Source organism: Diabrotica undecimpunctata, chromosome 2 (genome assembly GCF_040954645.1).
Source record: "Diabrotica undecimpunctata isolate CICGRU chromosome 2, icDiaUnde3, whole genome shotgun sequence".
NCBI classification, from domain to species: Eukaryota; Metazoa; Arthropoda; class Insecta; order Coleoptera; family Chrysomelidae; genus Diabrotica; species Diabrotica undecimpunctata.
Window position 1 is genome coordinate 134,476,586 of NC_092804.1, and position 26,830 is coordinate 134,503,415.

At 33.5% G+C, this 26,830-nt stretch overlaps 1 protein-coding gene across 1 annotated transcript in view; it reads left to right on the forward strand.

Moving 5' to 3' along the window:
• Positions 1 to 26,830, forward strand: part of LOC140433929 (inactive dipeptidyl peptidase 10-like) — a 214,984-nt gene that overhangs the window by 41,295 nt on the left and 146,859 nt on the right. The gene's annotated exons all lie outside the window — the stretch shown is intronic.

The following is a 26,830-nucleotide window of genomic DNA, read 5'->3' on the forward strand; positions in this document are numbered from 1 at the left end:
CCAATGCGTAGATCTTCGTTTTGGTTTGCTAACATTTTCGGACGGCTTCTCCAAATGCAGTCATCATTTTTGTTGCTTTGTCCATCATGGACATCATTTTCATCATTTTGTTATTATACTCTGTATGGAAGTTTGCGATGAGGGTAGCTGCGTCCTGTACCGACACTTCTTGTGGTTGTGCTGGAGATTCTGAGGTGGTTTCAGCGGATTTTTTCGCTGCCTGTGCGTAGCTGACTCCTTTGTTGATTGGAGCGCTGTTTATGGGTCTTCCTACCGGTCTTGTTGGGGCAGGTGTTTTCTTTTTGGGGGCCTTAGAGCATCCTCTATAATTTGCTGTGTGCGCTTCACCACAGTTTGCACATTTGGGGTCGGTTTCCCGGCTTTTCTCACAGTCGTTACTGATGTGGTTTTCTCCGCATTTTACACATCTGGATCCGCAATGGCAAGCCTTTGAGCTGTGATAGAACCCTTGACAGTTATAACACTGTAGGGTGTCTTTTGTGATTTTGAATTCATCCTCCACATAGATTCGCATGTAGCATATATCAGATATTTTTTTAATTTTTGCAACGTCTTCCTCTTTGAGGGTGACGATGAAATGTGGCAGTACTTTTTTATCAGCTTTTTTGGAGATCATATTGATCACCCTTGTTGCTTCTATTCCTTTATTGTATAGTTCGTCTTTAATTGCTACTGTGCTAGTAGTAGCAGATAGCCCTTTTATAATGACTCTTTTTAGTTTATCGCTATCTATGGGATATGCGATGAATTCTATTTTTGGACTGTGTTCTTCTAGGATGTGTAGGTAATCATTCCTAGGTAATCTTTTCTGGTTTTTGTGTTAATAACAATCGATCTGCCTGATCGTGCAAACTTATTGACTGATATTATGCCTTGGTTGGCTGCTCTCTGCAGGATTTTTTGGTGTTCTCCTACAGTTTTTAGGATTATCGCCGGTGGTTTCGGCTCTTTTACTATAGGCTCCTCGCTTGTTTGCGGTGAGTCTTTTGGTACGTCGTTTTCTTTTTCAACTTGGCTATTTTTGCTCAAGTTATTTTGGGCAGTTTTCTTTTTCTGGCTTCTTTCATGAGCCTCTTTCGCAGCCTTGTTAAATTCGATTTCTTTCCGCTGATTTATTATCTGCGTCTGCTTTTCGGCGACGCTTATTTTTGTTTTCACACTACTGTCTGATTTCTCAGTAGTGGTGCCTGTCTTTTTTCCTTTTTTGTTTTGGACTTGTGTCCAACCTGCAGGTTCTTTGGTTGTTATGATTCTTTCCGGCTCTTTAGGCTTGCCTTTGCTACCGGATGGCTTTACGGGGGGAGGTGAACCGATTCCTAGTTCCACTAGCTTTACAACGTCATTATCGAGGGAGGCTTTCCACGGGTCGATTTCCATTATTGACTCTTCTTTCTCCTTGGCTGCTGTTAATGCCATTATATGTTGTACAAGTTTTTGTATCTCCTTGTCCTTTTCTTTGTTTTCGTTTCTCAGCTCAGTCATCTGAGCGAGAAGGTCTTGGATTTGTTTATTTGCCTTTTCCTCGCGGATACGGCTTTCTTCTTTAAGGGATTTGATCTGTTCCGTCAGTACATTGACCGACCTTAAAAGCCCATTGGCCTTTTCCCTTTCCGCCATTTCTCTGGCCTTTTTCTTTACTTCTTCGTCTTCCGAAGAGTCTTCTTTGGGCCTTAGCCTTTTCATTTTCTTGCCGATTTCGGGCTCGGCTTCATTTTTGGAGACGTTGTCCACGACGGGTTGTGTCTCTACTACAGTTGGGGGTGGGGCTTCGCGCGATTCTGCAGCTGGGCTCGGCTCTTCGTCGATGGCGTCCATCGTATTGATATCGTCATCGGTGTCGATTTCGCTTTTTTCTTCCTCCGACTCGGGCAGATAGGAGTCATCGTCAGATATTACGATTTCTATGTCGTCGATCGCGGGATTAGTCGATTTAATAAATTTATTATATAGCTCGATCGAGCTGTCAACAGAGGGGTTTGATGATTCGGCTAAATCATTCTCTTCTTCTTCTTGTGTTGTCACCTGCGTGACAACACTTTCTGGGGGGGGGGGGGGATATCACTCATATTGCCGTAAGGCAGTGAACAAATAGTTCATAAGATATAAGAAAATTCTACTTAGACGACTCTGTTTTTTTTCCACCGACTGACCGCTGTCAGTACGGCTTACTGGGTGCCGTCCCAGGTACCTCGCGGTAGTTCACTCCCTGTATTCACAGTGAGGGATCCTCTTCCTGTTTCTCACACCTCAGGAGCAGGGGCCGTTTCTGTCCGACCTTGTCAAATGTCAAGGCCTTACAGTGTCATCCCTGACGACACACTGAGGTGATCCCGAATTCTTCGCAAACGCGAAGCTATTATAGCCTCCGCGAGGAGCCTATAAAAACAGCTCCTCGACGGTTTAACTAGTAACAACCTCGCATCCGCTTTTCGCTAATATGTAGGACAAGTGCCTATGCCACACTCGGTGTCTTACCCACCGGGAGCTGAAAAGCTCCGTTGACAATAGGTCAGTCGCCCCCACCTAAGCACGCTTCTCTCTCACGTCCGTACTGTTCGGCTGCTCGAGTCGAACTATTCTAATGTTACTGAATACGCATTGGTTTCTTTTGGTCAAAATATGTTTTTTTAATATCTGTTAAAAGCGACCTGTTTGGATGCTTGCAGACGTAGTCAATAGAATATCCTAGATTTTTAAATCCAACTAAATAATAAAAAGCAAACTTGGGAACTAACACCAAAAATATATATTCTATTAATTTTGATTAAAAGATTTTTCCTATTTTTCTTAAAATTTTCTAGCTGTTAATTAATAAGTATTTCTTTTGTAGCACTTTTCCAATTTTATCTTCCCTCCTCTAATAATTAAAGACCAGAAAATTACTATCTCGCTGTCTATTCAAGTTAAAACTTCTGGAGTTTGACGTATTCTCATTTCGAATTCACAGAACGACTAGAAACATCTTTGATTCGTTTCTAATTAGTTTTGAGTAGTTCGTTATGCAAATTAAATCGTCACTGGAATTTGTTCAAAAACCTCATTTATACTATAAGACAGAATATTTGCAGAACAATCCTTAAGAAGCTGAATCTTTTTTGTATAAGTATAATGCTTATATCGTGCGCAAATGGTTATAAGTCAAGAAATTAAAGTTTTGAGAACAATAGAGATTAAGGTACTGATAATTTTCAAACTTAAGTTTAATAAATTATGTATATTGCCGAAATTTTTATTTCTGGGGATTGACTATTATTTATAGAACACCTCCAATTGCCAACTTTATTTATTTGATGTAACAATGATTTTCGAAAATAAATACACTTATGTCCCTTGACACAACAAAATAAATCTACCTATCGCTTTATCCACCAAAATAGAAATGACCGTAGACCTGAGTATTACTCTACTGTTACAAAAATAAAAACCAATTTTATTTATATAAAACTAATTTTATTTATATTAACCTGCACTATCACAAAAACCTATATCCTAGCTATATTCTACTAAAAGTTTGCAAGAAAGATAAAAGTTCTTATTACAAACTACTAAACTGCATCCTGTTCATCTTCATCTTCGACAGAATCAGGATATACGTCGCAAAGCAAACTTCTGTGGAAATCATGAAAAATTTCAGAGATGTAAGGTAGTAATTCTATTAAGTTTTGTTTTTTCTTATGAGAAATAGCTACCGGTCCTTCATGACAAAGGTTTGGAGTCAAAGACACTGTATTGCGGCCTTTTCCTTGAAAGTTGACTTTCTTAGAATGTTCCAAAGGATTTAATGAAGTTTCGTAATAAAGAATTCCACACTACTCTTTTACAACAAATGGTTTCCCCTCTCCTGTTTGTCTCACTAGTTGCACCCAGTCGTTGGGATAATTTATTGAGATTCCATTTCTCTTTCTAGATCTCTCTATCATGGAATGGTCAGTGTCACATTCCATATGTATGTCCTGCGATAAGAAACTTATGGTCAATGGTTGTCGGCTGTTTTGTAGTAATGTAAAAAATATTGCCTTTACGTGTGTATTCTTATTTTGACCACCACACGTATCTGAGTACAATATAACGTGGGTAATATCCGTAGGAAGGTCAACAAGATGCTTATACAAGCATAAACCAATTTGATTTGCACCTCTTCCGGAAATTACTTAGTACTACATATGATTAAAAGATTTTCCGGTAATATAATCATGGACAGTAAGATTAAAAGTCCACAGTTGTCTTTTATAAAATGGAACAGATGTAACTAGATTGGGTGTTGGTAGACACTGCTGCATGTCAAAGGTGTACACTTTTGTAGAGGTGTTGTCCTTGTTGTTTATTTTGTCATTTGCTTTTGATTTGTATGCGTAGTCTGCTTCAGCCTAATGAATGGCGTTTGATTTAATTTTTATATGCAGTTGGTCACTTGTTTGACATGTATTTCTTTTTTGGACCTTTATAGCTATTTTCATGCTGTGAAAAATGTTCTCGTCCTTTCTGCTTACAGGTTGGTGTTTGGACCCTTGGTGCGATGGAAGATACTTTTTGCTTGTTTGGTTTCTTCAATAGTGAATTTTGTATACAGGCAAATACAAAATGTGATGTTTTACAGCTTGAGTAACTTCATCGGATAATTTATGTCATGGATTATGGTATCCTCTATTATCGTCGTGTGTTATTCCAGAACTAAAAGCGTCCTTTTGGAGTAAAGTGTTGGTAATAAATTTACTACTTTCACCAAAAGTCTTTTGAAAGCACGACAAATATGTTGGTATTAAATTACCATTAATCTGGAGATGATATTAATAGGTTAACAAACGAAATTTTTATTTAGATTCATCAACAACTTTTTGTTTTGATGTTTTCTTTTCAAAGATGTTTACAAGACTAGCTAAATATGCAATTCTCTTATTATGGCTACCCATGGTTCAATATTCTTTAAATGAAGTGTATCTTGTAACATTATTAAACTTTTTTTGGCATGTTATGTTATAATTTGTTAGTGGTTTGCATTGTCTCGCTTTAACTTTTTTGCCTTTCTATCGGTCTATTGGTCTAAATTTCTATCCGATTTATTTTCTAACCCTAGTTTTCTTGTGTCACCTTTTATAAGGTTATTTCCGTCTTTTTTATACTAATATTCCTACTTCGTTTCACTGGTGTTATATGTACTGTGTTTTCTAAATTAACGTGACTCACACCAACCAGATTTGATTTGCTTTTATTTTCCGGTAGGTATTTTTGTTTTTTTCGGTCCTAAAATATCATCTTTATCCGATAATAAAACGTCAATATCTTTCTCCGGATCATAAGAAGGATCAATATTACTATCATCATCAAGATCATATATTTAGTATGTCAGATGGAAACTCAAAAATAGATCGAGCTGCATTTTAACCTAAAACCATAGTTGTTATTTTTTTTATCAACAAACGGGAACTAACTTGTACCACTGACAAGGTTACTATTAGTCTGTCTACTTTCTGACTCTGACTTTTCATCTGCTGCCTCTTGATGTTGATAAGATTCACAATCGGAATCTACGTGTTATTATAGTTATAAGTCACATTAGACAAATTTGTATAATAATAACTTACCTGTATTATTTGATTGTACATTCCCAACATTTCCAGAATTTTATTAGCTCGAAAAGATCTCACTTTAAATTGTTCAAACTGTTTTAAAATTTGTTAGAAATACGTGCTTAATACTTATTTTAAAGTTAAAATGCCACGTGTCAACAGATATAAGTTAACTGAATACTGGTGTAAAGAGACAAAGTTGACTTATCACTAAACGTACAGGATGCGCTAGTGGTGCTATTGGATATAAGTCAAGTTACACTCCTTTGCACGCAATGAATGATACAATTTTGATTTAGAATCATTGGGCATCAATTCATATCTAGATATCGATGTTATTTTTAACTTATATATGTCTCTTTGCACAACCACAGATGAACTTTTTTCTAACAGCGTAGTGATCTTTTCTCATATTTTATCAAATGTATAATTGTATCCCTTGTTGCGGTTATATTGCCTACCACTTTAAGATCACTTATAGGAGGTTGAAAATGGGGGACAGAAATTATTAAGCTGGTGATATGGTAAGCAAAACAAACAAGAACGTTTGCGAACGGCTACTATTAGTTTGATTGGAGAGCTGGGTCGTAGATAAGTAAATAAAAGAGACTGAAAAGGGGTAACTACAAAGGAAAAAAATCAAAAAGGTACTTACATGGATTTCCTAGACAAAACAACACAAGAAGGTTTTTAAGTTATTTAAATCAGGCGCCGCTTACAAGAAAAAAAAAACAGCTAAATCTGGACTAAACAATGAAGGGACCACTTCGGCGATCCATTGAACATTGACATCATTCGTTAAACTCGATCAAAACCAAACGTAAACGGAACAATTTCTGTTTGTTTGACGCGCAAAATGTTCTAAAGCGGCTCTCAATCAACGAAATACCGAAGAAATACCCATCTGGTTATATAAATAAACTTTAAAATATGTTTTTTATAAATCTCGGCAATACAAAAAGGATTGAAATAATATTTCGGTGTTTTAACATATACTATAGGAAATGGAAATACATACATGATGACTTTTAATACATACGAAAGAAAATACAAATGCTACACCCTTTGCAAGCGTACCAACGATATATTAAAAAAAAGGTTGATAGTTATATATTCCAGATAGATAATTTTATAAAAATCATCTCTGCTTAATATTATTACACCTTCAGCTGCAATTAATAACTCTTAGTAAGTACACTAAACTAAAGTTTAAACAGGCTTGCAAAGACCATCCACTTGACAAATGTCTACTAGTATACTATATAGTTATAGTAGAGTAACAGTTCTCAACCATTAGGACGCCCCCTCGGGGGTGTTTGACTTCACCTAAAGAAGAGGCACTGATCAGATAAAAGTATAAATATTTTTAAGCCGAATTAGTTAAACTTTTATCTTTACGTTATTAACCAAAGAAACAAAATATTGGAGAATTACATGTTCTTCTTAGAGCACTGCGTTTTTTTTTTGTTTTGTATTAGAAATCTATCAGTTATAGATCGTTTGTGCTATAGCCAATTGGCTTATTGAATTTCCTTTATTTACTTTTTTAGTCCTCGTGAGTTCAGCATACCTGCTATATATAAACGCTTTACTAACACATGATGGCTTGGCACTGGTATACTCAAGGTTCTGATATAAAGGCGATATTAAACCTTACCTTAATAACAGCAAATTTTGCGGAAGCTGCCTTGGTTAGCTTTCTGTTCTGATTGGGATCATTCAGATCAATTTTGGTCAGACACAAACTCCACAAACATCTTTTTCTTCCACTTGTTATGTAGACATGACTCTGTCTGTTTTTCAATGTGCCTTCAGTAAGTTATCGTTCCATTGTTTTCGTGGTCTTTCTACTATTCGCCTTTCTATTGGGGAACCGTATCTTACCATCTTTACTACTCTATTTGTTGTCAATCAGCGATCGTTTTATTCTACTCTTCTATTTTCTATCCAGTTCTTGATGTTCTCCATCTTGCATCTACGTCGTATATCTGTATGTTTATCTCTGCTGTTTCTAACATCCCTTTTATCCTGTCTATGTCAGGTTGTGTCTCTGCCGCATATGTCATTATTGGTCTAATGACTGCTTTGTAAATTCTGCATTTCATTTCTTTCCTAGATAATGTGATGCCTAGATATTTAAACTCCATCACTTGTTCTATTATCTGAAATTCCAGCTCCAATTTACATCTTAGTAAACTTTTTGTTATAACCATGCATTTTGTCTTTTTTGGAGAAATTAACAAGTTAAATTTTCTGACGGTTGAATTTAATTGGTACAGCATACGTTGTAAATCATCTTCACTTTGAGATCGTTGAGAATTACATCTGCATAGCATACATTACGTAATCTGCATAGCTGATTATTTTAAGTTGTATTTCTCCAATTTGATATCCTTTTTAAAATTTTTTTTTTAATATTTCATCCATAATCAGGTTGAACAATAAAAGACTCAGGGAATCTCCCTGTCTTTTCCCATTGCCAGCTTTAATAAAGTAGGTTAGTTCTGCTTCTACTTTTACTTTTATTGTGTTGTTGTGGTAGATATTTTCAATGGTTCTGAATATCGCTGGAGGTATCTCTCTTGCGAACAATAAGTGGATAACGTCCTTTAATTTAACCAAGTCAAATGCCTTCCTATCGAAACATAGATATGCCGATTTTGTTGTATTCTAATGATTTCTCTTGTTTCATTATAAATATAGCGTCGGTGCATGATTTTCCTGATCTAAAACCTTGTTCTTCTGTTAGAGTTATAATTTCATTTAGTTTATTTATTATTACTTTGATTATTTATTTTAGTGTTGCGTTTAATAAATTTATTTCTCTGTAACTTTTCTTGTCCGATTTGTCTCACTTTTTGAAGAGAGGTATTGGGATGCTTGATCTCCATTATTGAGGAGTTCTGTTTTGTTCTATTATTTTTTGGATAAGTTTTAATAGTTGTTTGTTCAGATCTGGTCCTACATACTTTGTTATTTGTTCAGTATCCCGTTCTCTCATAGTGATTTTCTATTTTTTAATTTCCTTAATGCTTCCTTTACTTTTTCCTCCTCAATATTTATTTCTTCATTTTTCGTCACCTCTGGTGTTGGTGGTTCATTATCGTCACATTAAGCAGATAGGGATCGAAAGTAGTCTATCCATGTTTCCTTCTGAATATGTTTTGTTTTTATTAGTATGTTCATCTTTTTTTTATATTCTGATCATTCTCCATATTTCTTTTTGTACTTTGTAGAAGTCGTTTTCCATTTATTGTGAGAAGCTTTGCCAATGTTCCCTTTTAATTTGTCTAACTAAAGTACTCGTTTCATTTCTGATTCGTTTATAGTGGTTATATGCCTGTTGTTTTTGTTGTGTGCTGTATTGTAAATAGGCTTTTTTCTTTCATTTGCATTTTATCTTTACTTCCTCTCTGAACCATGGTATTTTCTTTTTTAATAAGTTAGTGTTCGTTACTTTCTTCTCTCCAAGTGATTCTGTTGGTGCGTTAATTATGATATTTTTGAGTTTTTTCAGCTTTCCTCGATGTTATCGTTTTCTAATATTTTATTCCCAGCGATCTTCTCTGATATTCTTTTCATTTATAAATATTTCGTGGATTCCGTATTAAGTGCTTCTACTTTGATTTTTGTTTTTGTTGGCGCCGCTTTGTTGGCTGTGAAGTATTTCAGGATGATTCTTATTTTACATAATACTAGGCTATGGTCGCTACCTACATCTGCTGATGTTTGATTTTTGTTTGAGGCTTGTTATTTTCTGGACCATATACTCCGATGATGTTCATGTTTTTCCTATCTATTCTTATGTTTGCTGTTACCATCCTTTCTGATATGTATTAACACTCTTTATTAGTAAGGCTACACCTTCTTTGGCCCTGTTTTCTGTTGCTACTACACTGTAGATTAGTATGTATTCACCTAATTTTAATTGACCTTTTCCTTTCTTGTTTGTTTCCTGCAGAGCACAAATGTCTATTTCTTTCTCTTTCAGCATTTGGGTTATTTCGTGGTCCCTTGAGTTGAGTGAGCGATCGGATATTCCAAGTAGTAATTCTCATCTGGGTTTTGGATACTTTTCGCTTTATTTACATTACATTATTGAAAATAAACTGCGAGTCATAAGTTAACCCATTAGTTCCCAAGAGTAGAAGAAAAACAAATTTTGTTTTTTTTATTGCATTTTATTGCTAAAATTATATCTAAATACTTATTTGTTGCATATACGCAACGATGAGATTTGCCAAAAAAAAAATTTTTTTTTGGCACACACACATGTATGTATATATATATCATCATCATCATCAGCATGTGCAGCTTTATCAACCGTTTCCAATTACGGTGTAGCCTCCCTTATTTCAATGTTATTCTATGTTCTTATTATTATTCGACGATGTCTTAGTTATACGTTGTTCTAATAATTTGCGCTCATTTGCGCCCATATTTTTCTATCTTGTGCTATTCGAGACCACGTTGTTCCTGTTAATTTTCTAATATCATAATCCCATCTGAGATTCGGGCGCCTCTTTGGTCTCTTAACGTTCCTGGGGTACCACATATTTGTTCTAGTGGTCCACAATATATATATATATATATATATATATATATATATATATATATATATATATATATATATATATATATATATATATATATATATATATATATATATATATAGTACTTTTGCACTGTCTGCATCTTCTTCTTGCTTTGTTCTCTTCCTCTGAAATGAATTGGATCTTGTAGGATTGTTGATTGGATCATTTGAAGCCGATATGCCCTCTCCTTGGACGTTATCATCGATGAGCGGTACTTCAATTTTCATAAGGGTAACTGCTACGTAAGACTTAAAATCTAATTGTAACATTTTGGTTTTATTTGCCACGTTATATATTTTCTACGCATTAACAATAACACTATCAATCACATTCATAAAAAGGGGCCACCACTATTTTTTTCCTTTTACCTTTATTCTGTAATTTGATATGCCGTTATCATGCAAATCAACACCACGATTATACTCAGCTATCAATTTTGGCTAAGAAATTAGATGGATTTTGTTTTCTTTCCTCTCATATCTTTTTCCACCTGCGAGAGGTTCAATGGTACAATTATTTGTTGCAACTGTCATTACAGAATTGTCATTCCATCTAACTAACAATACACTTTGTTCAGAATTGTAAGAAAAATCGTAAATACCTTGATCTTGTTTTTTAATATTTTTTACACTTTCCATTATACTATTACAAGTGCTGTTTTCGTGGATCGTCTCAATAGCGTAAAATCCTTTTTCTTTTAGCAAACCGAATAGCTTGTAAGATGAGAAAAAGTTGCGATGATTAGATTTCCGTTCAATCACTGATAACAAATCTAGCACAACTTTTTCTCCTAGACCCAACTCGTTTTCATAAGCACTACTTATTTTTCCACCAAAAGGTAAAAATTTAAATTAATAGCCATTTGAACTACATAGACACCATAGTATGAACCCAAACTTATTTGGTTTTCCGTTTATGTACATATTACAACTATGTCTTCCAAAATATTGCACATCACATCTTCTTCTTCTTCTTCGTCTAGCCATTCACGTCCACATCTGAAAATAAGCCTCTTCAAGTCTTCCTTTCCATTGTTTTTTATTTTACGCTACTTGTAGCCAATTTTTCCCTGCAGTCCTTTTCAGAGCATCTGTCCATCTCATAGGAGGTCTGCCTCTGGGTCTTTTGTGTTGGTATGGTCTCCAGGTTAAAATTGATCTGTGCCATTTGTTTAGATCGCTCCTAGCTACATGTCCAGCGTATTCCCATTTCAACTTTAATGATTTTTGCACCACATCGGTGACTTTGGTTTTCTGTCTTATCCATGTGTTTGTTTTCTTGTCCTTAAGTGATATACCTAGCATTGCTCTTTCTATCGCGTGTTGAGTGACTCTAAGTATATTCATATTCTTTTTTGTGATTGTCCATGTTTGTGCCGCATAAGTTAATGTCGGAATAATGCATGCATCAAAAACTTTAGATCTAAGATTTAATTGAATTTGTTGATTTCTGAGTATATATTTCAGTTTACCGAATGCTGCCCAAGCTAACTTTCTTCTTCTTTTTATTTCTTCAGTTTGAATTTCCCTATTTAGTATTATTTTTTGTCCTAAGTATATATTTATATTCTTCAACTTTTTCTATAACTTTATCGTTTATTATTGTCACGGTGTCTTCGGAGCGCATGACTTTTGTTTTGTTTAAATTCATTTTTAGTCCTATTTTAGAAGATTCGGTATCTAGTTCTAAAAGCATGGTTTGCATTTCTTGTAGGTCAGTAGCTATCAGGATTATGGCATCTGCAAATCGTAGATTACTGAGGTAGCGGCCATTGATGTTTATTCCCTTATATTTCCAATTTAGGTTTTTAAAAACGTCCTCCAAAACTAAGGTGAACAGTTTGGGTGATAAAGTATCTGCGTTTATTACGGCCGTGTGTTCTATGGTATCGAAAGCTTTTTCGTAGTCTACAAATGCTAGGAAAACTGGAAACTTGTATTCGTTACATTTTTCTATTAATATTTTTGTGGTTAACAGGTGATCGGAAGTTGAATAGTCTTTTCTAAAACCTGCCTGTTCATGTGGTTGGTATTCGTCTAATTTCCTTATTAGTCGAGTAGTTATGACTTTGGTGACTATTTTAAACAGGTGTGACAGTAGGCTGATGGGTCTGTAGTTTTCCAATTTTCGACTATCACCTTTCTTGTGTAATAAGATTACTTTAGAGTTGTTCCAGCTCTTAGGGACTTTGCCCTGATGTAAACAACTGTCCACAAGCTTAGATTCGTATTTTATTTACTATTTTAAATAAAATGTAGTAATAAAAATTATATTTAAGTAGTGATACATTAAAAAAAAAATAAAATTAAAAATGTTGCATTTACGCTACGTTGGGAACTAATGGGTTAATGATATAGTTAAATATTAAATAAACAATATTAGAACAATAATTATATATCTATATAAATGAACCAAGTCACTTATCTACATCAACAATTAACATTTTTTGATTTTTTCATTTAAAGAGATAAATAATTAAATTAGAATAAATTTATAAGTTGTTTATAGTTTATTATCACATGAAACGAAGCCGAAAAATCACTTAAAAAATCGAAAAATTACTAAGCGCTATTTTTAACCGAAGTGTATTATCTCGTGGTTATTGAAACTTTTACTGGGTTATGACATTACAGCAAAAAAAAGGATCTTTTTCATTCATTTCAATATATTAAAAAAACGGGTGTGGCAGTCCAGTGGGACTGCCGGTAGAAGTTATACTTCTATACACGCGTTCGCCGTTAAAAATTTATATAGGAGTCAATCTGCACAATCCTTACATATGTAATGCTATAGGTAAGAGAGAGCATAAAGAAAAAAAGAATTAGTTATATAGGTATATGGTGCATCGTTTGCTGTATATAAACATTTGACCTGTAATAGGAGTATAGTAAATGAAGGATTGTATCAATATTTTAATGAAAATATATATTTTTATTTTTATATATGTATAAAAGGAGTTGAATGCAAAAAAAAATTTACACATACTCTGCAGTAAAATTCATTGTTTATTTTGTTATTAATATAAAAATTACAATACAATAAATACATTGCAACATAATTCAATATAATAATACACAAAATTAAAATGTAATATTCATAAGTATTTAAAACTGCCAATATACATAAAACTTACTTTACGAAGATAAAAATAAAAAACCAACAACTCGGATTATGTTGTAAATTTTTATTTTATTTTAAAATTTATGTTTTTTGCATATATTACATATATTTAATAAGATTAACTTCAGGTATGTAAATATTTCCAAAATAAAAAAGGAAATTCATAATTGGGATTTGAACTCACAACCACCAGCGTATGAACCAAACGCGTAAAGGATTTGCCAATTAAAAATGACACTAACAGATTTCAAAATTGACAGTTCTCGGTAAAACAGTGATTATTTTGAAATACAAAAGCCTAAAATAATTATAAACGTTTAATTTTAAATAATACAAAACATATCACATAAATAATAATATTAATACATATTATATTATATATATATACAATATTATATATAATATATATATAATATTAAATATATATACAAAAGGAACATTTTTATTCTCGAGAGAGGAAAAAAGAGAAAATATATCTTCTGTCTCTCTCTTACTCATTATCTTACATATGTAATGGTTTCACAGATTCACTCTCATGCAAATTTCCAACGCCGACCGTGCGTTTAGAAGTATAACTTCAAAAACTACACATTCTAGATAAAAACTTATGTATTGCAGGATGTATACTTTTTTAGTTTAGTTTAGGTACCCAAAAGGGCATCATGAACGTTAACATAAGATACATGGTTTTAATACCACAGACGGTTGTTATTATTTTTAGCTAAAATATAGGTATGCGTATTGACATTTCTCATATTTGTTTATAAAAAAGATACAGCTCCGCAAATAAATATTATACTCATTTTTTTAAACACTGTAGTAATAGTCAGAGGCAAAGACCTCATATTCATTTACCATCTTCTTACTTTATATTATACACACAGTTTCAGTTGCTACGACGACGAGTATCGATTTGAGATGCCATCGGAACTTTACGTTTGGTTTTCAAATTATCTCCTTTGCAAATATTTAAGATGCAGCGACATTATAGTTAAGGATAATACGATATGCTTGAATTTTAAAATAAAATGTTTGCATCAATATTATAAAATTAAAATCATGGCGCTAACTAAATTAGTTTTTTACTCGACACTATATAGACGGGTTTGACAGTTGAAATGTGTACATAGTATGAGATATTACAAAAAGACTCTCATCTAGTGATTCATCAATTTTTTATTGGACTATATTTCAGTAAACAATCAAAACGTCAATCTCATTATTATAACTTAAAAACTTATTTATCAAGAGATTTGACGTCAACAGACAACTTTTTTGGAAAAAAAAATACAAATACAAAATGGAAGATGCTAAACTAAAATCGGTTAATAAATAAAAAAGTTATTGCAAAATGAACAACAAAATTACTGTTTTTGAATACTGTTAATAACTTTTTTATTGTTTATTAAAATTTGTTTAAATGTAGCTATTTTAAAAAAAATTTCTAATGCTCCAAATAATTTGACTGAACGGATTTTAATAATCCGGGGGTAATTTCCTCGTTAAGTAAAAAAAAACTACAATTATGTACACAAAAGAATTTAATAATAAATAGAAGTTTTTAAGTTTATAAACATTTACATCAACCCCGTAGAATTAAGTTCAAATTAAATGGCTAAAAAATATTTCTAAGCTGGTTCAAAACCACAACTTAAAAAAAAAATGCTCCAACAACCCATAGGAGCCAAGATAGCCATTTAAAAAAAAATGACTCTTACATTAATTAACAATATTCAGAACTGCAATTAAAAAATATTTTATAAGAAACGACAAGTTTTAATAAAACTTTTAGCAAATAAAATTATTGAAATTTTTTTAACCTTCGGCCAGGCGCGCCCTAAATGATTACATCAGGCGCGCCGCAGCAATTTGCTGCCATGTAGTTTCTTAGTGTTTTCGACACTTTAAATTATTGATTAATAGCGTAGGCGCAAAATATTGGGCCAATGCTTTTTAAAATGCATTCATTTTTTTTTTAAATCTGAGAAAGCTATTAAATATTTTAAAAAAATTTAAACGCACAATAAAAGATTACATTATTACCGAGGGCCGAAAGTCCCTTAGAATAAACAGAAAGTTTTTTAACTTTAATATTTGAAAGTAAAAATCACACCTAATTTTTTCTTCTTTTTCACCCCAGTAACTTACTAAAATAAACATTATAGAAGTTTTCAGGGATTTTTGGCCCTCAAAATAATAATTAGTTTTCTCAGGATTCGAAAAAAATAAATGCATTTAAAAGGCATTGGCCCGAAATTTTGGGCCTACGCTCTTAACTGTATCGTTATTTATTTTGTCAAAAAATAAGAACGCTTTATTAATTTAACTAATTTTAATAAATTGTAAAAAAAAACTTTTAATTTATTTGATCATTACAAATAATACATACAATATTAGATTTAGAATATCTTTTACAAGTGAATGCACTACATTGTGTACATTTCATAGAGGTATACGACTTGATTTTTTCACTTTAACAATTGCAGCATCTACCACGTTTAGCAGTATTTTCATCTTCTTGACTGTACTTGACTTGTCTTTCGTACTGGTTGCTTCGGAAACATCCTGGACAGGAACTCGGTTATATCACGTAAAAGTGTTTTAATTTGTGATCGTGTATGAAGGTGTTCTTTCATCAAGTTCATTGCAAGGTTTTTGAGAAAATGTCTCCTTTTGAGTTATTTTCCAGAATTTGCAGCGGAATGTAGAATGTAGCACTTATACCTCCAATATTCATTAAATATAGAATATAACACACGGCTATCTTTTAGTAATTCGTGAAACACTGTATGATGAACATAATTTATCTACACTATCAACTACTCCTTTTGTTTTATTGTAATCTAAAGTCAACTGTGGTTTCTTAGTATCCATGTCAACTGTACTTTCGTTGTGCATAGACGATAATAATATGACTAACTTACTTTTACGCGGCACGTAAGAGGTAACCATATAATCTTTTTGAAATCCAAATATGCTAGATTGAACTGCCCTTGATTTATGTGGAAGAAATTCTTGAGGAACTTCTCTTTTGTTTTTCTTCAGCGTCCCAAGCAGAGTAACTTTCTTCTGCAGCAAATATCTAGCTAACGGAATACTAGTATAAAAATTATCTGTTGTTATGTTTCTTCCTGTCATTTCTACGGACTCTATTTGACGTTTTACAACGTCAAAGGCCGAATTTGATACGTCGTATCCACTTGACTGTTTACCGCAATATATCTATAAATTGGCGGTATAAAATGTTTGAGCATCACATACCGCGTACATTTTTATCCCGTACTTAGCAGGTTTGTTGGATATATTGTATCCAGCTACACCTACCTCTAAAGGGATGGAGCATTTCATCAATTGTTGTATACTCTGACAAATTGTATGAGTTTTAACAATTCACTCCTTGTATAATTATCATCAAATCTCAATGAACGTGCAATAAATAGGAAACGTTTGTAGCTCATTACCTCTCGAACAATATCAATCCCTGTGCCATCTTTTTCTCAAAGTTCCATCACATTTGTGTGATTGCCGTGCTTAATGCCAATCAAATAAAGGAGTCAAAAAAAGGCCAATAACTCACTCCTGTCCACATTCCTGCAATCTCTATCTCTCAAATATTGCGTTTTATCTCTATGTTCATTTATATATCAATTGGTAAAAATTAGAATTTCGTCAACCATATCAATATTGATAATAGTAAAAAACGCATCAACTTCTGATTTTATTTGACGTGCAGTTCTTTTTAATCTTTAAATATTAAAGATCTTTAATCTTTAATCTTTAATCTTTTAAAGAGGTGGTTGGAACTGGAGTACGTGGGGGGTTGGTGCGAACATTTCTGACGGTTAGATTTTAATTGGAGGCTCGAACGGACGATATTTTCTTTAAGAGAGGTCGAAGGTAACCGGTCATCTCTTTTATTGAGAAAATTTGGCATTGTTTCAATTTCTATGGATTCTCGTATAATTCTTGGATTATACAAGCGGATGGAGGCTATGGTTTTGGAGTTTTCAAAATAAATTTTGTGTCCTGTATAGAGACAAAATTGATTTTTTATATATGAGATCGGGGTCAGTCTGCACATCGAATGTGAAAAACTCCATGTTGTTCATTTGGAATGTTTTTTTTTATTAATCGGACAAGAGATAAAAGTTTTTGTCAGTGAACAAAAATATTGTCTTTATTCGTCTTAATTTAAGAATTCTATCGATTTTCTAAGTGACACCTTTGATGTAAGGAAGAAAAGTTTTCGTATAATATGGGTCTAAGTCTTTGGGTTAAGAGACCTCAGCGAGTCTATTTACATCATCGCAAAGGCGTAATGATGTGGACACAAGGGTACTTATCGACTAAATTAATTTGTGAAGGTTGTCAAATTCGTTACATGTTCGTTAACTGGTGAATGTTTGTGATCCGACATGGTTTGAACAACTGAGAACAGTAAATGTATGTATGTCAACTATTACATTTACTCGACAACGATTGATACTCGGATAATACGCTCAAAAACTCGTAACATTCGTACATTGTTTGCGATTTTCATATCTACATATTTTTCCTCGAATCCAAACAGATTTATGGGTTAAGTATAGAGATGACATATCTGAGGATGTTTTGTATCGTGTGCGCCGTCGAATCCTACACAACAAATGTCTTGTTTGAGAATGACAGCACCCAATCGTCATATGCACGGTGCATTAACGCACGAGTTGCAAAGGGAACAACAGTCAACAGTGTAGCATTAACCGAAACAGTTAATTACGGTAGAACTGCACATTCTGCTTTGAAATTACCATTAAACATACAAATCAACGAAACACCAATTTGCAACATCGCCAAAAATAACGCAATAGCAAAGATCTTACAGGTATACAAATTGATTGTTTGGGACGAATGCACAATGGCTCATAGGTGGCTCACTGGAGCCACTAGACAGAAGATCTTCGTGACAAGCAAAATATTTTTGGGAGGGACATGATTCTGTTGTCAGGTGATTTTTGTCAGACTCTGCTAGTTGTTGCCCGATCAACTATTGCTGATGAACTAAACGTACGCGTAAAATCATCACATTTGCGGTGGCACGTAAAGACACTTCATGGACAGACACTTAACAACTAACATGGGAGTATTTTTGCAACAAAATCAAACTGCAAATGTGTTTTCGAAACAGTTTTTAGACATAGCAAATGGTAAAGTCGCAAGAACACCTTGACCGGATTCATCACATGACTTACAGATTTTGGACACATCACAAACTCAAAAGAGGAGCTTATTCAGCGTGTTTTTGCAAAATAAAGATGTCAATGATCTCAATGGGACCATTTAGAATTTTCTTCTGGGACAGTTGATTTTCTTTAGTTCAGTTAACACAGTTTTCAACCAGGATGGCGTAGTTAACTATCCCACGGAGATTTTAAATTCATTGAAATTACCTCACAATTTGCAGTTAAAAGTAGGATCAGTTATCATTCCTCCTCGACTGTGCAATGGAACACAGTAAGACTGGCTGTAAAAAGGCTAATAAATAACGTTATTGAGGTTACAATCATTTAAAAAAAATACAAAGGAGAGGATGTCGTGATCCCGCGTAAATCGATGATTTCAACGTTTCCCGTGCGTCTGGCCATTGCGATGGCCAGACAACACATGAAGTTAAATCTAAAAAAGTATTAAACATCACTCACTTTTAAACAACAACATGTACATTTTTTGTTAACTTCAATTTTTTGTAAAGGGTTGTACCCTAATATTTTGGTGGCTCAGGCATGTTAACCTGCTTTTTAACCTGATGATGGAATTATTATTCCGACAACGTTTGTGTTTTTTTGATCTGTAAACTATTATAAGCAACATCGAAATAATAAAACTTCACCACCTATGTTTTATCTGTGTTGTGTTACATGTTACATGTAGACAAAGATAATATTATTAATTTGTATTGTAAACGGCTTTTAACACATTCACGGCCAACCTATTTTTAGGTCTGTCCAGACAATCTAATTGTTGTTATACTTGAAAGGAACATGCCAAATCCACCATTTTGGGGAGTATTATGATTGAACAAGGATTATAAAAAAAATTGTTTTGGATAATGTCACACATGTGTGACACTGATTTATAGTAATAAAAATTTAAACATAATCCAAGTGTCACAAATATGTGATATAAAAATTTTTAGCTACTACTTATAAAAAAATCATTTATTTCTTTAACATTAACAAAAATAAAAATTACTTCCAATAAAAAATTAAACATAAATTTAATTGTCTTTTCTGTGCCACTCCCCTTACATTTCTGACATGTATACCAGGTGACAGCCCTTGTTTGGTTTGCACTGCACTGTCGACATCTTTTCTGCTCATTTTTTTTTTCAAGTTGTGTTCCGCAACAACTTTTTTCTGCTTGGATGTTATGTTTGTCCCAATAAATGTTTAATCATTCTTGTTTTCTTTGACGTGTTTCTATTTTTATTCAACAACCAGTTGCCACTCCACGTGCAAATATCTACTAAGTGAAAGAAAACTTTCATGTAACATCTCAAAGTTTTTCGTGGTGTGTCATAATATTAAGTCATCTGGTCAATTCTGTCAATTCCCGACATAAAGGAATTCTAGTCACGTATCATTACTGACTTCATTTGTTTTTGGCCTCTACGATTTTCAACTACAACCATTTCGGAACCATGCTTGGATAAAATCATTATTACATTTCTCTTATATTTCCATTTTATACTCTGATTGGACCTCTTCTTTGCCATACGACTTGTCCTTTCTTAATTTTTTTTTGTAATAACACTCTTTGGGTTACTTTTTCTATTTTTTCTTAATGTTCCACAAACTTAGGTCTTCTTTTCATGTAAAAACTTGGCAAGCTCATAATTGTTGTAATAATTGTCCATGTATACAGTGTGCCCCTTCTCTAAATATTCAGTAAAAAGGCTGTTAACTACTTCAAACGAATACCCATTTTTATTTACTACTGTCCCCTTGCCGCTGTAGATTAGGAAATTTAGTAAAAATCGATCAGAGCTAGTAATCTTATAAATTCTTATTCCATATTTACTATGTTTTTAGTTTAATATAACTGAATTTAGTTTTGTGAAGTCGATCTTGAACTTCTATGTCTTCCGGCTTGTAAAAACAAATATTTTGAAGAATAGCTTTAAACTTTAATCTGCATAGTTTTTCCAAATATTGAAAAGTGATATAGTGGATCTGTGCTCTACTATGAACGTAAGGAGGGAAGTTTTATGTTTCCCATTAACATGCAGACACCCAAAAATTTTTTAAGTCGTCAATATTAATATCCATCCAGCGACTTAAAAAGAAATATTTATTTAAATAAGGGTTTTCTTTGCGTGAAGCAGCTCTGCGATTTTTCCACTCTATGATTTTTATCAAAAGTTCTACATCAAATAGTAATGACAAATATTGTATAGGTGTTGCGTCAACAGGAATTTCTACTTTTATATTTTCATGTTCAGTAAACTAATGTATCTCAATATCTTCCTCTACATCAAGCCAGTTCGCCTCAGTATTTTCTTGAGAAAAAAGGAGAATATTCACTTTCACTAGAATAAAATATTTCATTATTATGGTCCCCCTCGAATTCATATTTAATATGTTCGGTATCTCTGTACTCACTAACTTTTCTACTAGCCATCACAGCCTCTAATTGAAGACCTCGTCTACTTAGATGTCGTTTTGACATTGTTAATACGTCTAAAACAAATAGTAAGGGATTACACTGTTTATAAATAAGTTACATAGTTATATTACCTGTCTAAATTATTCATAATAACGATACTTTCCGTATTTGATGTTTGCATACGTGCTGTAAATGTATGGGTTATTTCTTTGTTTTTTAAACGTCGAGATCACAACCCAGCCATAGCTTATAAAAGAAGGATTGTTCAAGTGGACTATGAATTTAGACGCACTGTGATAAACCGTGGTAAAATTATTTTACATTTCATCATGTTAGTTCGGTGTCACACATGTGTGTCAGCAGTTCTTACGAAAAATTCACCGTCACACTTGTGTGACGGCTGGTCGTGAATGTGTTAAATTAAAACTTATGGTATAGCCGGTTTATACTAAATGGTTTTGCACACTTTATTTTCTAAGGACTTGTGACATCGTTGTGACATAACAATTGATCATGCAACCTTATGATTCCTGTGTAATTGAAAATATTTTAAAACTTAATTGACACTGTTGTTTTGAATGTATGTTAATAAAGATGTTATATTCATTATGAGTAAGGCAAGTTTCAGATTATAACTGTTACACTTCAAACTTTATTACTTTAAATATCATATGTCATTAATTGAAAATAATAATAAAATTTTATTCGTATAGGGGATTTTTTGTTTATTAATTACGAATATCTTTTGTTTGCTTTCAGTTTATTGTATACAAAAGTCTATCTTTTGTTTATCTATTGAGGCAGTACGAAGTCTGCCGGGTCAGCTGTTCATAATTTTAAGTGGCTATTTGTGGCTATTTGTGGCTAAATTGTTAAAATTTGCCAAATAAAAGTTGATTCGTTTATTGACGTAATAAAAAATATATTAACAATTTAACAAACTATTTGGTAAATATAAGTAAAACAATAAATATTTTGTTTTACCAAAAAAAATTTTTATATCTCTTTACGTCTGTGTCTGTCTGTGGATTTACAACTAGTCAGAACCAAAGTTATATTTCATGTATCGTATCCCGACTTCGTGCTTTGCTTTTTTGTTTTTGCCACAAAAAAGATATTTGCATGTAACCTTTCTGCTCACAAATTCCCGCCACGTCCTCTTGAGAATCAACTATGAATGTAATTTGAACGGTGCGTTACTAGGGCAACAAAAAGCTCCTTAATATTCTCACTTTCTATATTCGTTTATTTTATCAGTAAACTTTCAACTGTTTGAACCATAAAATTATTCATTCAGTATACGCAACGATCCAGTAAAGTACGCTAACCTGATTTTTTCGTCTAAAATTTTTTATGACATGACAAAAAAGTTGATTCTTTAATTAATGATTTAGGGAATTATTGAATTTATAAAATATTCTACTGCTATAATATGGGCAGAAAGCTCATAATATAATATTAAAATATTACGCTCATCTATCACCTCTTTCATTAAAACATTTTCTCATAGAATATATCTTCTTCTTTAATTCTCCCTATCGGAGGTTGGATATCATCATCACTATGTTTACTTTATCTACCGCTGCTCTGAAGAGTTCTAGTGAACTACATCTAAACATGTCCTTTAAATTTTCACATCCTTACTACTCTGCCTCTTCCTATTACTCCTTCCTCTTCTTATCTTTCTTTGCATTATTAATTATTAGCATTTTATATCGCTGCCCCCTTAATATGTGTACCAGATATTGCAACTTTCTTTTTTTTATTATATTTATTATTGCGTCTTGCTTGCCCATTTCTCGCAATACTTACGTGTTCATTTTCTTCTGTGTCCATGCTATTCTAAGCATCTTTCTGTAACACCACATTTCAAATCACTGTAGCTTATTTGTGTGTTCTTACTTCAGTTTTTAGGTTTCAAGTTACCAATATAGTATTAAAAACAAATAGTATATTAGAGCTCTTACTTTTTTTTTTTCCGGTTTTTTATAGCGTTGTCCGCCTTCCGGTTTCCAGTTTCCAGCTACGTCGGACATTCCATTCGCCAGGGTGAAGGTTTTTTTCCGACATTGCCTTCTGAATGCCGCCCAGCCAGGATTGTTTTGGCCTTCCTCTCTTCCTTCTTTCCCTTGGCGTCCATTTTAAAATTTGGTTTGGCAGCCTGTCGTCGTCCATTCTTTTCACATGACCATACCAGAGCTATTACTCCCAATTTTAATTTAATGTATTTATTCCAGGGAATTGTTATAATTTTTACAAACTTATTTCTTGCTATTTCTATATTTTTGTTGTTTTATTATTCTTTTTTGAAAGACAGGTTCCCATTGTTACGTTTTAAAAAATCTTTATTCGTAATTATTATAAGGATAGTAGTCAAAGCTCAACTAAAACTCGAAACTCCGGCAAATAAAAATTAAACTGTGCGGGCACATGCATAAAGACAAAAAAAAATTGATAACGTCTTAATAATATTTATTAATAAAGTTAAGAAATATGGAATTAAATTAATATAACTACATAACATTATTTAGTAGTCCTTACATAAAATTGGCAATTCTGGAAAGATCTGGTGATAGATAGATTTGACATTTTAACTTTTTAGGTTTGACAACCGTAGATGTTCCTTAATGACCATATTTGACATCATTACCCTAACGACGGTATTTCTCACTCTAACAAACTACACTTGAGTGCAAAATAATCGACTCAAAATTATTTTGCGAAAGTATGTCTCTTGTTTCAATCTAAAAAGTGTAAATTTAAAAATATTTAGTGTATAATCATTACCTTCATTATTTAGTTTTAAAAAGTTTTGTTTTTTGGTGAATCCGATGACTTATTACAAGTAAATAATGCAACACGTAGAGAGGGGGTCAGAATTTGACTCATGTAAATAGACACGCACCGACTTAACGCGTTAAGTAACGCGTTAGTTAACGCTTAATACGTAACATCGTACGTATCAATTTTCATAGCAAACCAACTAATACATCAGTCACTAAGTTCGCAACTGCATTACAAATGGATACCACATCCGTCAAAGCAGTTCAAGCAGTAGCGTTATTGTGAGAAGGCCTGGGTCAGAGGGCCCTGGCAAATCGACTAAATTTAAGCCAATCTGCTGTGTCCCGAGTGTATCGTCGGTACCAAGATACTGCTGATTATGTCCGCCACTAAGGAGGAGGCCGTAAACTAATAACAACGGAGAGAGATGATCGATTTCTTGTATCGAAAGCGCTATGGCAAAATTAACAAAAATTTGAAAAAGCCATGAAATAACTACCGATACAAAAATGAGACTAGTAAGAAGTCTAGTTTTTCCAGTTTTTACTTATGCATCGGAATGCTGGACCCTTACTGAGAAAGACAAAAAGAACATAGATGTATTTGAGATGTACTGCTAGAGACGAATGCTGAGAATACCATGGGTGGCCCGAAGAACAAATGAATCCATACTGGACCAGCTAAACATAAAGAAAATACTAAGAACACAAATATCAGAACAAATAATAAGCTATTTTGGACATGTGCTTCGAAAAAATGGTCTTGAAAAACTTACCATCCAGGAAAAAGTAGAAGGCAAAAGAAATAGAGGTAGATCTCCCACACGATACACGGACCATATTGTTGCTACCATTGGCGCTCCATTGTCAGAATGTACTCGAATGGCAGAAGATAGAAAAACGTGGAGGAACATTGGGAAATTTAGCTAATAGCTTCATGATATCACGATACTTGCGTCAGGTCAACGACTAAGAAGAAGAAGAATCTCAAAGGAAAGCTTAGCGAGATCCGAGGTGTAGTTACCAGTGTTTGGACAGTCAGAGGGAGACTAAAGGCAGTCAATCTGACACCAAAAAGGGCAGCTACGGGTCAAAAGCTAACTGCAGTCCAGAAGAAAAGGCGATTAGAACTTGCTCGAGAACATCTGGATTGGGGCGACTATCAATGGAGTCAGGTATTATTCTCCGACGAAAGTAGGATATACCTACATGGCAACGACAAGAGGCATCAAGTCTATAGAAGGCCAGGAGACCGATTTACTCAATGTTGTATACGAGAAATTGCGTCATATGGAGACGGTTCTCGTATGTTTTGGGCAGGCATTTCCATGGATGAAAAAACCGAGTTGGTTTTCGTGCCTGGTGGAGGATGTTGAGGAGTTTTAACGGCGGATCGTTATATCACAGACATTTTGGAGGAACACGTGGTGTTAGAGCATGTTTGGGATGAGCTTAAACGAAGGGTCCAGGATATGAATCATGCACCAAGGAGCATAATGGAATCGAGATCTGAGCTTAATGATGAATGGGAAGCAATGCCATAAGAATTTATTATAAAAGTCATCCGATCCTTGCGAAATCGATTGGAAAGTGTAATTAGGAGTAGGGGTGATAATATCAAATACTGAAAAATAAAGAAATTCATTGTGTAATTGTTGATTTCTCTGTTCATAACGTCTTTCTTGCGTTAGTTCCAATGATTAATATTTAGGAAACTCTGTTGGTATTGCATATTGTTTTTATAATGTGTCTTCCAAATAATTCAATAGCAGTTTTTGTAAGTTCAATAATAAAGTTATTGTTTGCACATGACATATTTTTATGTTCATACTTCTTACATTAAAACAGAAGGTGTAACCTCAAATATCACTTTTGAGTCGATTGTTTTGCACTCAAGTGTAGTATGACATAAAATTTTGTATGCACCGTGGGAATTAATAGATGTGTATACCCTCGGGTGACTTACAAACACTCGGGCCAGAGACTCATGTGTTTGTAAGATAGTCGCTCTCGGGCATAAATATCTACTTAATGCCCTTAGTACATAAATAACTACAGGGCTTATATTTACTTTTTACTCTTCAAAAGAAAAAAGTATCTTGCTCTGATTCACGTGTTTTAGTCATCTAATAGAATTACTTTCTTGCTGCTGCTAATACTTTCTATTAAGTCCGTCAACTCGCCGCCAAAGTTATCCTTTATCTCGTCCTTTTTATATCAAAGAGGTGAGTATGCGCCCACTACCACTAAATCACCTTTTTTAGCTTTATCTTAACTCTTGTAAAAATTATTTGTTTTTAGATCATATTATTTCATAACAGCCTTTTTTATCAGTATACGTATAGCTGCTGCTACTCTTTGCTCTTTCCCTACTCCACTATAGAAATAAACAAAACCTTTACACTTGTCCGTTCCTTTTTCTATCTTTTTTGTTTCTGGCAGTACTTTTATATCTAATTTGCATCTTTAAACGTAAACTATGGATCGAAACATTTCTGTAGAAGCCCTCTACCCTTAGCCAAGTAGCTCCAAATTTTGAACACCGGGAACTAGCCGTTACTTTTCTTATTCTGAGATAAGATTTGCTATTTATTTGGTGTTTTGTGCAAGAGATGTTACTTGGTATTTGTAATACATGCTTATCGTCCTTAGGAAGTTACTAAGATCTAGGATCTGCTCTTTTACCTTCCTCCTTTCTCAACCGAACTACGACTAACTGGCTTGAGAACGTGATACGACTGACTTAAGGACATAAGCAGTCATTGTGTTTATGTTCTAAAAGTAGAGAAATAAATGTATTATGGCGCACTATGTGTATTGGATTATAGGTCATTATAATGATCTTTATACGTACAACTTCTCTGATAATCCAGAGAGACCAAATTAGCTTGGATGTTTAATAAAAATAAGTGGTCGCATTTTTTTATTGTTTCGTGTAATTCCTTAGATATTTCTGTCATTGTAGAGAAAGGTAGAAAAGACTTTTTTGTTAAACTCTTTGTTACGCAACACTTATCAGTTCACCCGACTGCGGTTCCTTACAAAATCTGTAAACGGCTGTCTTAGAGGAGCAGAGATATACGTTCGCATTTTTCTGAAT